Source organism: Meleagris gallopavo, chromosome 14 (genome assembly GCF_000146605.3).
Source record: "Meleagris gallopavo isolate NT-WF06-2002-E0010 breed Aviagen turkey brand Nicholas breeding stock chromosome 14, Turkey_5.1, whole genome shotgun sequence".
In the NCBI taxonomy this organism is placed as follows: domain Eukaryota; kingdom Metazoa; phylum Chordata; class Aves; order Galliformes; family Phasianidae; genus Meleagris; species Meleagris gallopavo.
Window position 1 is genome coordinate 9742658 of NC_015024.2, and position 14610 is coordinate 9757267.

The following is a 14610-nucleotide window of genomic DNA, read 5'->3' on the forward strand; positions in this document are numbered from 1 at the left end:
AAAAAAAAAAGTGCTTAGCAATGCAGCTAAATGCATAATCAGAGACCAGGAACAATGCACTGTGCTGGTATTTCACTGCTGGCTCTAGCTCTGATGGCTTTCCTTTGGCACCTCCAGATCACAGCCCTCTCCAGCATCACCTTCACAGTGAAAAGACACAAACCCAACGGCTCAACTTGCAAGGCAGAGTAATGCTGCAGCCTCGTGTGCTCTTCGACTCACTCATTTTCCCTCGGCCAGGCCTCAAGCAGAGCAGTGATTGAAGAGAGGTGGAGGTAGGAGCGGGGTGCTGGGAAGCACGACAGATCTGGTAATTTCAGCGGTCATTAGTGGAGCTCATTGTGAGTTTGATAGATCTGTGCTGCTTTGTTACAGTTAAGTGGACTGATTGTGGAACACAGAAACGTTTTTAGTGACATGACAGCTAATTTAGTAAGGGGGGAGTGGTGGGAAAAGAACACGCATTATTCCATAATTATATCTTGCTCTGTTCCAGCCCTGTGACTGACTCCCCTGAGAACATAACTCTGGTTTCTCTGACACCCTGAACAAGAGCGAGATGTCAGGATTCTTCCTTTGGACTGCTGCATGGTGAGATGGTGAGTCCCAACCTGCCCGTGGTCTTTTATGTGCTACCCCACTCCTGTACCTGCTGAATGCCAGCACCAGTGCTGTTCTGCCAGCCATCACACAGCCTAAACAGCAGGAAGAAGACTCCTTAATACAGTGCAATAGATTTTGTTCTCACCTCTGTTGCATGTTGGACACTGCTCATTCCTCCACCCTTGGGAAGATGGGGTTGTCCAAAGTGGGTTAGAGGAGGATGTGGGAGAGGAGAGAAATGAGCTATGTTATTTATACCTGGAGCATTCCTGCCAGACCCATTTCCCTCCAGGAAACACTTTGAGTTGCTACCAAGCGGCAGAAGTACATTTAATGGGTGATAAAAAGTCAGACTGGGATATGTCATTAACTATAGTCAGAAGTATCTCAGCACAAGTTGGTGCTGAAGGTTATCATCCATGTCATTTACCATGTACAGATGCTCTAAAGAAGATTTATGAACTCACTTTTTAAATAAATGTGGGCCAAGCTGGGAGCCTTGTTTAGCAAAATATTTGCATATGTTCTTGGTATTTGGGTCCTATGGAAGTCAGGACATCAAGTCCTTAATGGTGCTACAATAGAGAGGAGTAGAAAAAACAAGCAGAAATTGGTAATTTTTTTTTTTTTAATCACGAGGCTCAAAATGCCTGAGCTGATTGCTGTCAGGGATGGATCAGCTGAAAGAACAGACAATGTTTCCACCCTCTCCCAGTCCTGGCTCCACCTATGCAGATAATTAAAGGCTTGCAGAGCTGGATACCAATACTGTAGAAGAAAAATATCATATCTTTTTAATTGACCGCCTGTAATATAAAGAGATCTAGGCATGGTTGGTGGGCAGTACAAGAGTTGCCTTCCATCTTTCTTCTTTCAGATCTTACAGTCCGCATTTCAGGAGAGAGAAGGAAAAATAATTGAAATGCAAAGCAGAGGGGTTGGGAGTTGGCAGGAAAGCCAGAGAGGCGGTCCTGTGAGCTCTGCACTGGGAAAAGTCCTCTAATGCAGCTGCTATAGTGGGCTATTTTTAATGTGCTCTGGCTGTATTTGCACTTTCAATTGCTGTCATTAGGAAAGCAATACCAACTCTTGTAATTATTACATCAACATGGTTCATCGGAGGTAGCCACCTCCCTGTTTTGAACACCTGCTGGATGCCTTGCCATGTTGTGGAAGTCAGGTGGATCTGCTCCAATGACTAGTCAGGTCATGTTATTAGGACTTGCACATTCCTCCTGTAACTTCAGCTTTGGATGGAGACCTTTATGGCCCAAGGACCAAAGCAATTGAACTGAAGCCTCTCCAGGCAAGAGCTGAGGGATGTTTCTTGATCATATGGAACTTCTCTTTGCAAATCTGACCTTCATGTCAGCCTGTACCCGGCACAGATAATCTCTCCCAAGAGCAATGCTAAACTGAAGAAGATGGGCCTCAGTGTCCTGTGGGAGTCTCATAAAGAAGGAACTAAGAGAGCTCTGTCTCTGGAAACACAAAGGGATCTGTGGTAAGAGTCCCCAGTTTTGGGGATCCTTGGATAAAGGCAGACTGTAGAATGCTGTTTGACCTTCCTTTTTTGATGGATGCAGATCTTCAGAAAGGGAATATCAAACTGGGGGTTGTCTAGACTTAACAGCCAGCATGAAGACTCCTTGGCAAACTTTAGGAGGTGCAGTTATGGGTGTCACAAGAATTTTAGATTTTTAAAGAAAGGGAGAAAAACATCTCTCTAGAAAAACATAGGTTAATCCTAACTTGAAGTGGAGGGGATTTTAACAAGTTCTTTCCTATTTCTTCTTCAGATTAGAAAAAAAAATAATAAATTATCTTCTTCTCAATGGTAGCCCATTTCCATCCATGGTCAGATAAAAAGTTTTCAGGCCTCAGTTGCTTCCTTTTACAGCAAAGTATGAATTATATTATTAAGAAAAATACTCAGAAAATAGAAATATTTGGCCAACTCTGTTAAGCTTTAATTAAAATTAATATTACACCCTACTGGAGCCGGAAATCTGAAGCATCACATGTAACTGAATATATTTAACCAATTAACTAAGTCAAACAAGGCTGTCTAAACTTAATCACAGATCTCTCCATTCCCCTATTACGTCAAGTGCTGCTAATGCTGTTATACTTTTGACAAGTGGCCCCTGGTCACTGAGCAAATCAATAATGTATTTGAGCTAGAGAAGAGAGGAGGAAGGAGCTGAGCACATTTGCATTCCTGTTGTGCCTTTAGTTGATGATCTCAAAGAGCTATGTGAACTTCCAATCTGTTAAACTTCCAGCAGTGTGGGGAAACAGAACCAGGTAGTTGAATTGCTCACCTTTACAGATGACCCAACAGGATGTAGGGAATAAGTTCTAGAACAGGGCTTCAGGCACAGGTCATGAGGCCCTCCTATGCAAGAACGTTGGCTTATGGCAAACCTCTGGTTTCCTGTGCTCCCCATAAGACACACCTCTCCTAGTTCCCACCTTACTGGTGACTCCCATGGGACACAGAGCTCCATTTCCTTTCACGGAGTTGTGTTTTCCGCAACTTCAGCACTGAAGTCTGTCTCCAAGGTTGCTTGGACCAAACTCTTTCTGCTTTGGACTCATCTACATGATCATCCAGTTATTGTCTTATAGTTCCATAGTTCTTTTGTACTTGTGACCCTCTCCCAAACACTTCCCAACCTCTCTGCTTTGTAGGATGTGTTATGGTCCGCTCAGGCTGACATAAAGGTGCAATACGACTTGGTTGTACTGATCTCTCTTGAAAGAGAATAAAGCCTTCCAAAAATTTTGGGACTAGTGAAATTTTAAATCTTTGAAAGAATTAACATTTAATTTTAGAGTGTTTTGCAATAAGAGTTAATCTCTTTGCTGGTTGCCTACTATTGATATTCATCCTGAATTTTCTGATTATTAGAACAGAAGTGTAGGGATATATTTATAATATCCTTTGTACAATAAATAGAATAAGTATTTATACAGTGACAAGACTTGACTGTTTATCCTGAAATTTGAAAGACCTTTCCAAACACTAAAGCAATAATTCAGGTGTGCAGAGCAAACATTTTAGACCCACTGTAAAGGAGGAAATTGAGACCATGAAAAATCCATGTGTGAATTTGCCTGATGTGACATACTGGATGTGGGGCTGAACTGAGCAAAAAGCTTGTGGGATTCTTTCTCTAAGTCCTAGATAATTTTCTTGTAAATTAAAAAAATTTTACTCCTCATGGGAGAAATACGTCTACAAAATGGTTTTCCAATAATGGGGCCATTTGGTTTCATCACACTCTGATTAACAGATCTTTACATCTCCAGAGAGGAATGGACTGGTGACAGTGATGCTACATCACCTCTTCTGAATGCAGGGGCTCAGTTCCATGTTTGGCAGCTCTAGGATGAACCAGTGGAGTTTCCTTGACTTCAATGGGGATCAATTTCATTTGGAGCCTGTAGCAACTGATGTCAAGGGGAGCCCAAGTCCCACCCATCACATGGCAACAGGAAGGTAGAGTGACAATTGTGCTCAAAGTGAACAGATAGTTAGAAGAATGAAAGGCAAAGATGACTCATCTTCCAGAAAGCAGTGTAGTCAAAGGAAGAAAGTTACTATAATGGTAGATAAAACTGTTATACATGAAAGGAAACTTTTGACTACACTGATGCTGTGAAGTTGTGTTTAGGGGCTTGAAGGTATGGAAAGGGGGTAGAAATTACTAATAAGAAAAGAAAGATGAGGGGATTTCTTTTATTAAAAAGGAAAGAGGCTCTGAGTGGAGGTGGAAAGACTGGTGAAGGCAAACACTCCATGAGTTCTTGAATTTTCGGGGTAGGGAGTTGGAGCAACTTTGTCACAGCGCCGAAAATCCCAGAGTCCCTTGGGCAACACCTTTTGTGCTCTGCCTCTGCAGGGAGTTGGGTTTATGAGATAATGATGTTATTTCAGCACAAACTCTTTTATTCTTGCAGTGAATTAAAAGAAGAAAAAGAAAAAGGGGGAGGGGACGGGCTATGGAGGAGAAACCAATGTTATTTACTCCTCTGCAGCTGACATTAAAGGCTCCTTTAAGGGCCAGTGGGTTATTAACATCCTGTCGCCTGCCACAATGATATGCTGTGACATATTGTCACCGCATTCCAGCGAAGCCTTAAACATTAATTGGGAAGTAAGATGAGTGAAGCAGCTTTAATGAGATACCTTGTTGTAACTTCTAACTTTACACATTATTTACAGTGATTCCGCTAATGGTTCCATCCATCAGGGAGAGAGATTGGGAGGAGAGCAGGGGAAGCAGGGGGTGAAAAAAAAAGATAGGTATCAGAAGTGGAATGAGAAAGGCTGAGAGCAAGGTGGGAGGTGTGGAACAGAGGGAGAAACACCATCCCTGGGGTGTTCATCCCCCAGCTTTACATTCCTTCTGTCATTTTTCATCATACAGCCATTTTTGCAGCAAGAAGACACGGAGGGAGGTTATTCCTGAGCAGTCCCACCAATCAGCCTGGTTCTGAGCCCTCAGTTGCTATCTAAACCCATTACTAGTGCCAAAGCAACCTGTCACAGCCTGTTGAACTGCCCCAGGTTCCATCCCATGACATGGATATGCCAGGTGAGCCTAGACCAATGGGACATCCCACCTCCCCTTCACAGTAGAAAGGAGGCACAAGAAGTTTGCAAAGCAGATACACTGCCCACCTGCCCAGGTGGCAGATAGAACTACCATGCAGTAGGGATTGTGGCAAATACAGATTTAGAAGGGAAGATGTGGGTAGACTGCACTCTACCTGCAGGTTCTGCCTGGTGTGATATCCAAATTTGCAGTTAGTTGGTAGAACAGGAGTTCCATGGCAGCACAGCCCACCCCATCAGCTCTGCCCATCGCTGGTAAGACCAGCGTGGCCCTAAGATCAATTGGGCAGCAGTGATTGTCACCATCAGTGCTCTAAATTATAGCCCTAAGCCTACAGCATGACGGATGCTGGACTGGCAGCCCCAGAGCTGCAGTCCTCTGGGAAGGGCTGTGAGACCAGGTAAGATCCTATTACCACGATGTTTGCCCTCCTCTCAGCACCAGGGTCAAAGCTGAGCATATGAATCCAGTTTCCATGTTCCCTTTATCCCTTAAAAGAATCAGCTGGGTTTGTGAGTTGGATGGGGCTGTGTAGAAGGGAGGAGGATTTGGCCCTATTTGAATTAGGAGCAGAATAAAAAATCTGGAGCAAGAGAAGATCGTAGTTATAATAATATGGCCTGGCAGGAAAGTGCCCAGAGCACCAGGCATGTCATTCCTAGCTGGAAGGCATTTGCCCTGGATTACAGACTACATGGCTTCAGGATGCTCCGTGTGCTGGCAGGTTTATGCTCCCTGTTCTGTTTTCCATTAAATCATTTCTATCCTTGTTAACAGCAAAGCCCCACAGAAGCACATGCAATCACAGCTAATGGATTCCAGTTTTATTTCTAGATTTAAAGTATAGTCCTTTTTGCAGTACTGGGCTGAAATGGAGCAGGCAGAGACAATTAATTGCAAGTATGGGTGTATAAAAATCACCTGGGGATAGATCAGCTGGGGGACACACATGGAGCTCAACTGCACATGCGTGTGCTGACAGCCCCCTTTCCTATGAAAATTTGAAATTCTGAACTCCACTCCCTGCTACCTGTCAGGGTTGGCGTGCCTTTAATTATAATGTCTGCACGCTTCTTTAGGCACCATTTAATTCTCTCTGACAGCCACCCATTTAAAAAGAAAGGCAAACACTCAGAACTTAGTGGCAGATCGGAGCCAGGCGAGGGATGTGCTAATTGCCAGATGTTGTTCATTTGACTCTGATCCATTACCAAAATTAAAGAAGAAAGAAATGGAAGTAGGAAAAAGAAAAAAAAAATCCCACTCCACCTCCTTACATAGCTGTCTGTAGGTCGGAGTTACTGCTGTTAGCTAACTTTCTCCAACAGAGCACATTGGGGTGTTTCTGCGTTATCAGCCTCACAGGCCAAGTCACTTTATGCAATGGACTGTGGAGCATCTCTCCTGGGGTCCGGTGTTCAGCAGCTTCCAGGCTAGCAAGGAAATATTTCCCCACGGTGCAGCCATCTGTAGCCTCTCTCTGACATTTCCAGTAGCTAATCTGCTTTATCAGAGATGAAAAATTTCCATAGCTGGTGGCTCAGGAGAACAGAAGTCAGAAACTCAGCTGAGATTTAAAGTAACTCTTGGCTTGGATGGTTACTAACACTCAGGGCATCTCTTGTGCTACTTACTTGGGGAAAGAGGATTGCTTTGTGCCAAGGGAAGGGAAACAGGGTCAAGTATGAAGATCAGAAAGCTTGTGGATGCCCTTCCCTAGCAGGTTGGATGGGCCCCTGGGCAACCTTTCTGGTGCCTGATTTAGTAATTGGCAACCTTCCCCAAAGCTAGGGGTTGGAACTTGGTGATCTTCGAGCCCCCTTCCAACCCAAGCTATTCTGTGATTCTAAAACTGCTCCTAAGGCCCATCTGATATGGATTTAGGCATAGCCTAGTAGGTTCCCTAATGCATTTTGCCTCCATTAATCCCAAGGGGAGTTTCATTTATTCACCAGTGATTCCTAGCGACCCAGAAATAAACCAGGAAAGGGTCCCTGTAGGATAGAATGTGGCCTACTGCAGGAAAGAGTGTATGACTTTATTTTGAGCCACCTTCCTTGCCTCTAAGGCAAGGTTTTCCTGATACATTTTAAGAATTACATATGTGCCTAAAATATGCAATTAAGCTCATGGCTCACATATATTCATTGAGCCCAAAAGAGACCAGAGCATCTATAAATATTGAAGCTTCCTCTTTTTTTTTTTTTCTTGGAATTACTCATTCCTTTATAACTAAAAAGTAGGACACATGAGCTGTGAAGGAGGTAACAAGGCAAAATTAGTTTTCTGTCATTTGTGCCTGCTCTAATCCACATGAAAAAGGTTCTGAACAGCAGTGTTTAGGTCCTCCTCCCTCAGTGGGGTAAATGCTGGGAATCATTAAACAGGCAACCTGGCTGTGCCTAAATCCTTCATCTGTCACAGGGATTTGTTTTAGAAAGCTCTACTCTTGCATGAGATATATTTGGATTTGGAACACAAAGAGTATCTTCATTTAATAGCTCTCCATTCTTATCAAGTTGGCCTTCCTTGGGGCTGTACTTTTAGTTCTCTGGGAGTTTATTCTCATAACAGGCTCATCTATCCCTTTGTCAGATATTCTTTTAAAATGGCCCCTGTGTAATAAATTGGCTTAGTTCGGGAAAATTCCTTCCCTTAACTGGTCCGTATGGACAAGCAAAACCCACTATTAACTGCATAGCAATAATGTTTTACAAGGACATTTCTGGCTTTCACCCGCTAAACATACAGTGTAATTTTGACAATATTTTTAAACAGGCTGTAGGGTGTCTCGTCCACACTTCGCTGAAGAGGTCAGCTACCTTGTACGTGGCTCCATTTGCAGCCCTCTCACATTTTTGATCTCCAAACACGATGCATGAGCAACCTGCAGGGTGAGGTCTCCATGATGGGCAGTACCCTGATGACAAGAAATCATGCTGCCAGGCTGCACTGCGTACATGGGCTGGAGCTCACCACCATGGCACCACTCTGCTTTGGGACCCAACAAACTGGAAGCATTTGGTTAGAGGACTTCAACTGCAGGGGCCCAAAGGGAATTGCAGTGCTGTGTTGCAAATACTGCCTGGAGAAGCACTGCTTATACATGAGACACATGATAGATTGTCATTTGCCTAGTGCAGAACTGACTCCAGTATGTTTGTTTCTTTAGCATCAAAGCATCAGTGGCAGGTCTCTCCACCATCTTGCTCTGCAGATGTGATACTACTTGTTTCCCTTTTCACCAAAAGTCCAGAGTTAACTTGAGGGCTTTAGGATGGGCATCATTTGGCAAACAGGCTGCAGTAGTCAGCTGAAATGTTCCCTACATGAGCTGTAGATGAAATGCAGGGTGAGCAGAGAGGAGAGGGGGAACTATATTATCTTTTCTCCCTAATAAGGAGCGATACAGGCAGAGAATACAGTATACAGTTCACTTAACTAATTTTCTAACCAGCAGTCACTGCAATGTTCTCTCTAGGATTAGAGAGGACAAGGGAAGAAGCAGAATAATAAATCCAGACTGGCTTTTTGCAAGCTGCAATCATATCATTATAGAAAGGAGTTTAAGGACATCCACTGTGGGGAGAAAAAATTAAGAACAGAGGCCATTTCAGCTCACCCTTGGCAGCACAATTAATTAAAATTAAATTCAAGGAAAAATAAGTTTAATATGCCATCTGAATAAAATCTCCTATCTAAACAGTGTTCTCAGGCTATCTGCACGAGTTAGGTGATTTGGATGGGAAAATGCCTCATCTTGGGTTGTACTGGATCTATTTCCCACCTGCCACTGCTGCCTGGCACATCAGCCCTCTTCTGCAGCCAGTACTCTTCTCTTATCCCAATAGGTAGGCTCTGAGGAAATGTAATAGGAGGTGAAGAACAGGGGTGGAGGGGAGGCTGGCACAGCTGCACCCAAAATGACTCTTGAGACAGCTGTTGGCTTTGGCCAGCTCTGCCTCTTGCTGCCCACAAAGGGGCATGAGCCCTTCTGAGGTGGATCTGTGGTCACCAAGCATCACTCAACTCTTGGGAAACTGTTCAAAAGAAGGGAGTTTTAATTCATCTCTGTGCTTCTCATTCCAACAAGGCTCCCAAAGGATAGAGGAGAGCCCAAATGAACCAGCCTGCAATGTATCCTTATTAAATTAGATAGCACTTACTGGCCAGGCCACAGCCCTAAGGACAGAGAATTACATGAGTTTTCCATCTCTCCTGTCTCGTTATAATCGATGGACAAAAAATAAAATGCCAATAGGGGAAGAAGGTTAAGTCCCTTGAGACAAATCCCCATCCTGCAGCACGGGGTTGCCATTGGTTGCTTAGAGCAGCTCCAGCTTTTATCTCTGTCCCAGTCCCTGGCAGACGAGCGGTGTCAACTCTTTGAAAATAAACCTGAGTGATTAAGTCTCTATCTCCCACAAATCACCATTACTCTCCTGACCATATCAGGTCCAGTTTCCCCTTGCTTCAGTTTTCGGGCACCTGAGAGAGCTTTGCTGCTGCAGCTCAAAATAGGCGGGATTGCTGTTTTTAATCACCAGAACAGAGCTGTGCCACTTGCATATCTCCCACCACCAGTTTACTGTGTAATTGCATAATTATTTAGCAATGTCAAAAGTGCATCTAGATTGCAGGAGACGAAGCTGTGAGTGTCTTTGAAGAGATGCTCAGGAAGGGCTTGCTATGATACAGATACACCTGCAGGCATGGAGAAGAGGAGATGGGGAAGCTTTTCTTTCAGACTGGGTCTCCAGAGGCTCTTTATAGCCAAGAAAATGCGGTGGCATTATTAAAAATGATAATTGTGTCATGCAAAATGAAATGGCAGGTGGTAAGCAGAGTTTGGGGTGGAACAGAAGAGAAATGGATTGTTTTACTGCAGCTTATGGATATTACAGCAGCGCCTGCAGGGACTGATCCCAAAATTAGTTGGCATCTTCTCACTGATTCGGAGGAAGCTTGATGAGGCCTCTTAAAGTCAGGAAGATGCTGAGTTCACAGCACTGGGGCTGAACTCAATTTACAGTAATGTGCAGGAGATCAGCCTGAGATCTGCTGGGTGGGAGTGCCCAGACATGTCTGTCTGTATGATCCTTCTGGACACAGAAAACAAAACTTTGGCATTAATGTTCCTCTATCTGTATTTGAGGTGATCGGATTTGCCTCTTGATTTTCAGCTTTGCGTGATGCCTGGCAGCGCATCCCTCCAAAAGGAAGTGGGAAGATTAAAGAAAGACATTGAGGCCCTGGAATGAGCCCAGAGAGGGGCAATGAAGCCGTGAACAGTCTTGTGGAGCACAAGTCTTGTGGAGAATGGCAGAAGGAATTGGTGTTGTTCAGTCTGGAGAAGAGGAAGCTCAGGGGAGACCTTATTGCTCTCTACAATGCCCTGAAAGGAGGCTGTGGGGAGATGAGTGTTGGCCTCTTCTCCTGGGTAACAGTGATAGGATGAGAAGCGATGGCCTCAGGTTGCACCAGAGGAGGTTCAGGTTGGGTATTAGGAAAAAAACTACTGAAAAAATAGTGATGCACTGGCACTGCTGCACAGGGAGCAGTGAAGTCACCATCCCTGGAGGTGTTCAAGAGCTGTGGAGATGTTGCACTGAGGGATGTGGTCAGCAAGCATGGTGGAGGTGGGTTGGGTTTGGGCTGGATGATCCTAGAGATCTTTTCCAGCCTTTATGATTCTGTGATTCTACTATCCCCAGCATCTTCCAGCTCCCCTCAAGCACCCTGGGCTTGGATTGTTGCTGAGGTGCTGCGAGCAGCTCAACTGCTTTTAAAGCCACTTAATAAAGCTAAGCAGAAAATCTAAAATGAGTTAAAGGAAACTAATGTGAATCTCAATTTTTAAAATTCATAACATTTATCAGTGTCTGCATGAAGCAGCACAACAGAAGTAAACATCGACTCCCATTGACTCTGCTGGCACTGCTGACAGCAGAATCAGTCCCTCTCCCTGTCACTGAGCTGCTGTCTCTGGGCATGTTAGATGGATGTCTGTGCTACCTCAGCCAGGAGCTTTTCTCTTGTAAGGGGCAAAGATCTTCAGCAGTCTGAACGAGCAGGATGGAGGCACGTCCCGGTGCTCTGGGACAGAGCATTTGCTGGAGCTCTTTTACATGCTGTTCATCTCTGACATTCCCTGCTAGCTGCTAGAGTCCTGAACCTGCCAGAAGGGGAGGGATAATCACCTCTGTGCTGAGTCCTTCCTCCAAAGCAAAATGTTTCTAAAATCAGCAGTGCTAAGATGCCATTTCTGTCTGAGACATGTTTTGGAATGCTGGTAAGGGTCAGAGAAATTATGCTGGAAATGACACCTTGTTATTGCAGTAGTTGGATTTGCAGGAAAATTTCCCTCTGATTCGTATCTGGTGGGGTGTCTGATAAAAATACAGCAGCCCTAAGTGGTCAGCAGGCAAGGACCTGCCAGGAGCTCACACTGGTCGGATGCCTTGTTGCTTGGTCCTGGTTAGGACCCTAACCTGCAGCTGGGGTTCTTAGGCATCTGATCCCATGCGTAGGCTGCCAGAGGATGAGGGTGGGTTGGGAGATGTCCCAGCATGGGAATGGAGGGCCTGGCAAGAGGATCCCCTTTCCAACCTGCTGGCTTATTCCCAGGGGTGTGAAAAACAGTGACCTCTCAGTCTTGGGGAAAGACCCTTGTGCTTTGCCTCCGATCATCCCCTAAAAATACTCTACTGAATATTTGTTTTCTGAGCCCTTTTTCTCTGTAACATCCATCAGACCGCTGTCTTTTCATTCCTTCCTTCTCTTACAAAGTCTTCACTCCAATTCGCTCCTCCAGATGAGACCAAAAGCTGCTAGCATTTATCACTGTCACCACAGTATCCCTTTCTTCTGTTTGCTGACACTTCACCCACCAATCCCAATTACTGTCTGTCTTTCCTTCCATTCATACAAATCCCCCATGTAACTTTGGATCATCAATTTCCAGCAAATGGGCTGTTTGCAACTGCCGTCCCTGCCTCACCCCTGGCTGAATGGTTGCCTCTGACACACAGCACCCTGACTGCTCCCAGGGCAGATGAATGAAACTTTGTCAGAGAGCACTGAATGAAGAAGAAAGAGCTCATTTCCCTTCCCAGATTCCTCCTGAATTCACGGGAGCTGAACAAATAGTATCAGAAAGTGTATGAGGTGAGTCCCAGATCCAGCACAAATTAAGCGCTGTTTGTAAGTGTAGAGCACTCATAGTGAAGCCCAAATTATCAGAGGAAATGTGAACCTTGAGAAGGGATGCACGACACACATTTATGTGACTAGGCTTATCAGGCTGAAGAGAGTCTCCGGTGCAATCACCAAATCATAGAATCATGGAATCATAGACCAGTAAGATCACCAAGTCCAACCATCAACCCATCACAGCCATGCCCACTAACCATGTCCTTCACATCCTTCTTCAGCTTAAAGTCATGCTCTTATTTTACTACTTGGAGTCCCAGGGTGGTCCCTCCCCCCACCAGCTCTGCACCCCCAGCTTATGGGACTGATGAAAAGTGAGGAGGCAGAAATTTGGCTGGGATCCCCTCATTACAACCCTGACAGTAGGCACATTAGGATGCTACTAATAATCCGTCAGCTTCTTAGCATATGATAACTGCCTCCTAAAATATTAATCAAATCATAACATGTGATCCTAAAAATAGGCTTTCCGATTCCACTCTGCTCTCTCCTTAAGGTTCCTTGGGTGGTTTGAAGTTGTGCTTTAACCTTTTCTGGCATTTCACTGATTGTAACAACTACTTTTCCAGAGATCTGCAAAACCTGATGCCCTTTGCCAGCGTGTACACACACACACACCACACACACACACACACACACACACACACACACACACACACGTGTACACCTACATGCAGCACTTTGCTTTCTCATTGTTTTGGTGCAAGGATCTCTTTGCCAGTGTGCAAATATATTAATCCACCCAAGGAGATCAGAGGAATTTATTCTAAAATGCAGTGCTGCATAATCCCAGCTCCCTTTTAGCTCTTCCCGCTGCCTCGTTTTCTCCCATGCCCTCCAGGACAAGAGAGAAGACAGAAGCACATGGGCAGATTTTGGGGAAGCTGATGAGCATCCGCTCCCATCACAGGTCTGTGACACCCTGACTTCATTGCCTCCTTCTGCTGCCGCAATGCTAATGGATGAAGTTCTATAAATATTTGATTGACCTGTCACTGCCATGCTGCTCTCATTTATCACTTGCTCAAGTCGGATCTGAATTACTTTGGAATATTTTGTGCTGTCTCTACATAGTGTTCAATTCTTTCCCTGTCTTCCCCACCAGCCCCAGCCCAGGAGTGAGCAGCTCCCAGAAACGCTGAGGAAATGGAGCTGAAAGCCTGGGGCAATGGGGCAGAGAAGGTGAATCTAAGGAGATGCAGAAATGAACCAGACAGGGCAGGGAAATGTATGGAGAACCCACCCAAGCTGGTATGTGAGGGAGTGCATACCACAGCATATGAGATCAACAGCCCCTTTCTGCAATTTCCATAGTGCTGAGTCCCAGAAGAGGGTTACAGATTCACAAGGAATTCAGGTAATTTGCTCGTCATGTTACCCATAGGAAGTGAGTAATTGTCCTGCGCTCACTGCTCTAATCAGAGCCTGGGTATTTTAGTAGCGAGGGCTCTGGAATATATTAGGAGATACAGTCCATACAATCAAATTCTATTGTGTTCATTTTCACTCCTGTCTTCTCTAGATTTTTACATTCAGGATGAAATCAGCAAATTTTAGAGCTTGCTGAGATTGAAACGATGGTGTTTAGCAATGCAGCCCCAAGCATGCAGAGCCCAGCACTGCTTTGCTACCCGTAATGAGTCCCCCCGCGGGGTCACAGCCCCCACTGCACAGGGCTGCCCAAAGCCCTTTGTCTTGTGGTAAGTCTGCTAACCCCGCTCCGATCCCTGCTGAAAACCACTTCCAGCTGCCTCCATGGGCACTTGCACAGCCAGTCCAACCCCATCATCTTACCCATGAATGCCACATGGCCTTTCACTGTACGCCTATCCTGCAAAACCCCGGGCTGAACCAGCTCTTGTGGTATCATTGGCATCTAAATCCCATGGGATGGACTGCCCTCTGCGCAGATAAATCCTTTTCTCAGTCCTCAAAGAAGAAAAGCCTGACACATCGAGCAACTTCTGTCATTCCAACGACCCCTCTCATTAGCTCTCCCCTTCTGCCTCCTCCCTTCCTCGTGTCAGCAATATGCCGATCCATGCTGCTTATACCAGCTCTTACCTATACTCCAATTACTTTTTCATCTCCCCCACCGGCTGTTTTCAATACTATTATCTGCTGCACTTGCTGGATCCGGCTTTCAAGCGTTTGACTGATGCCTGATTCC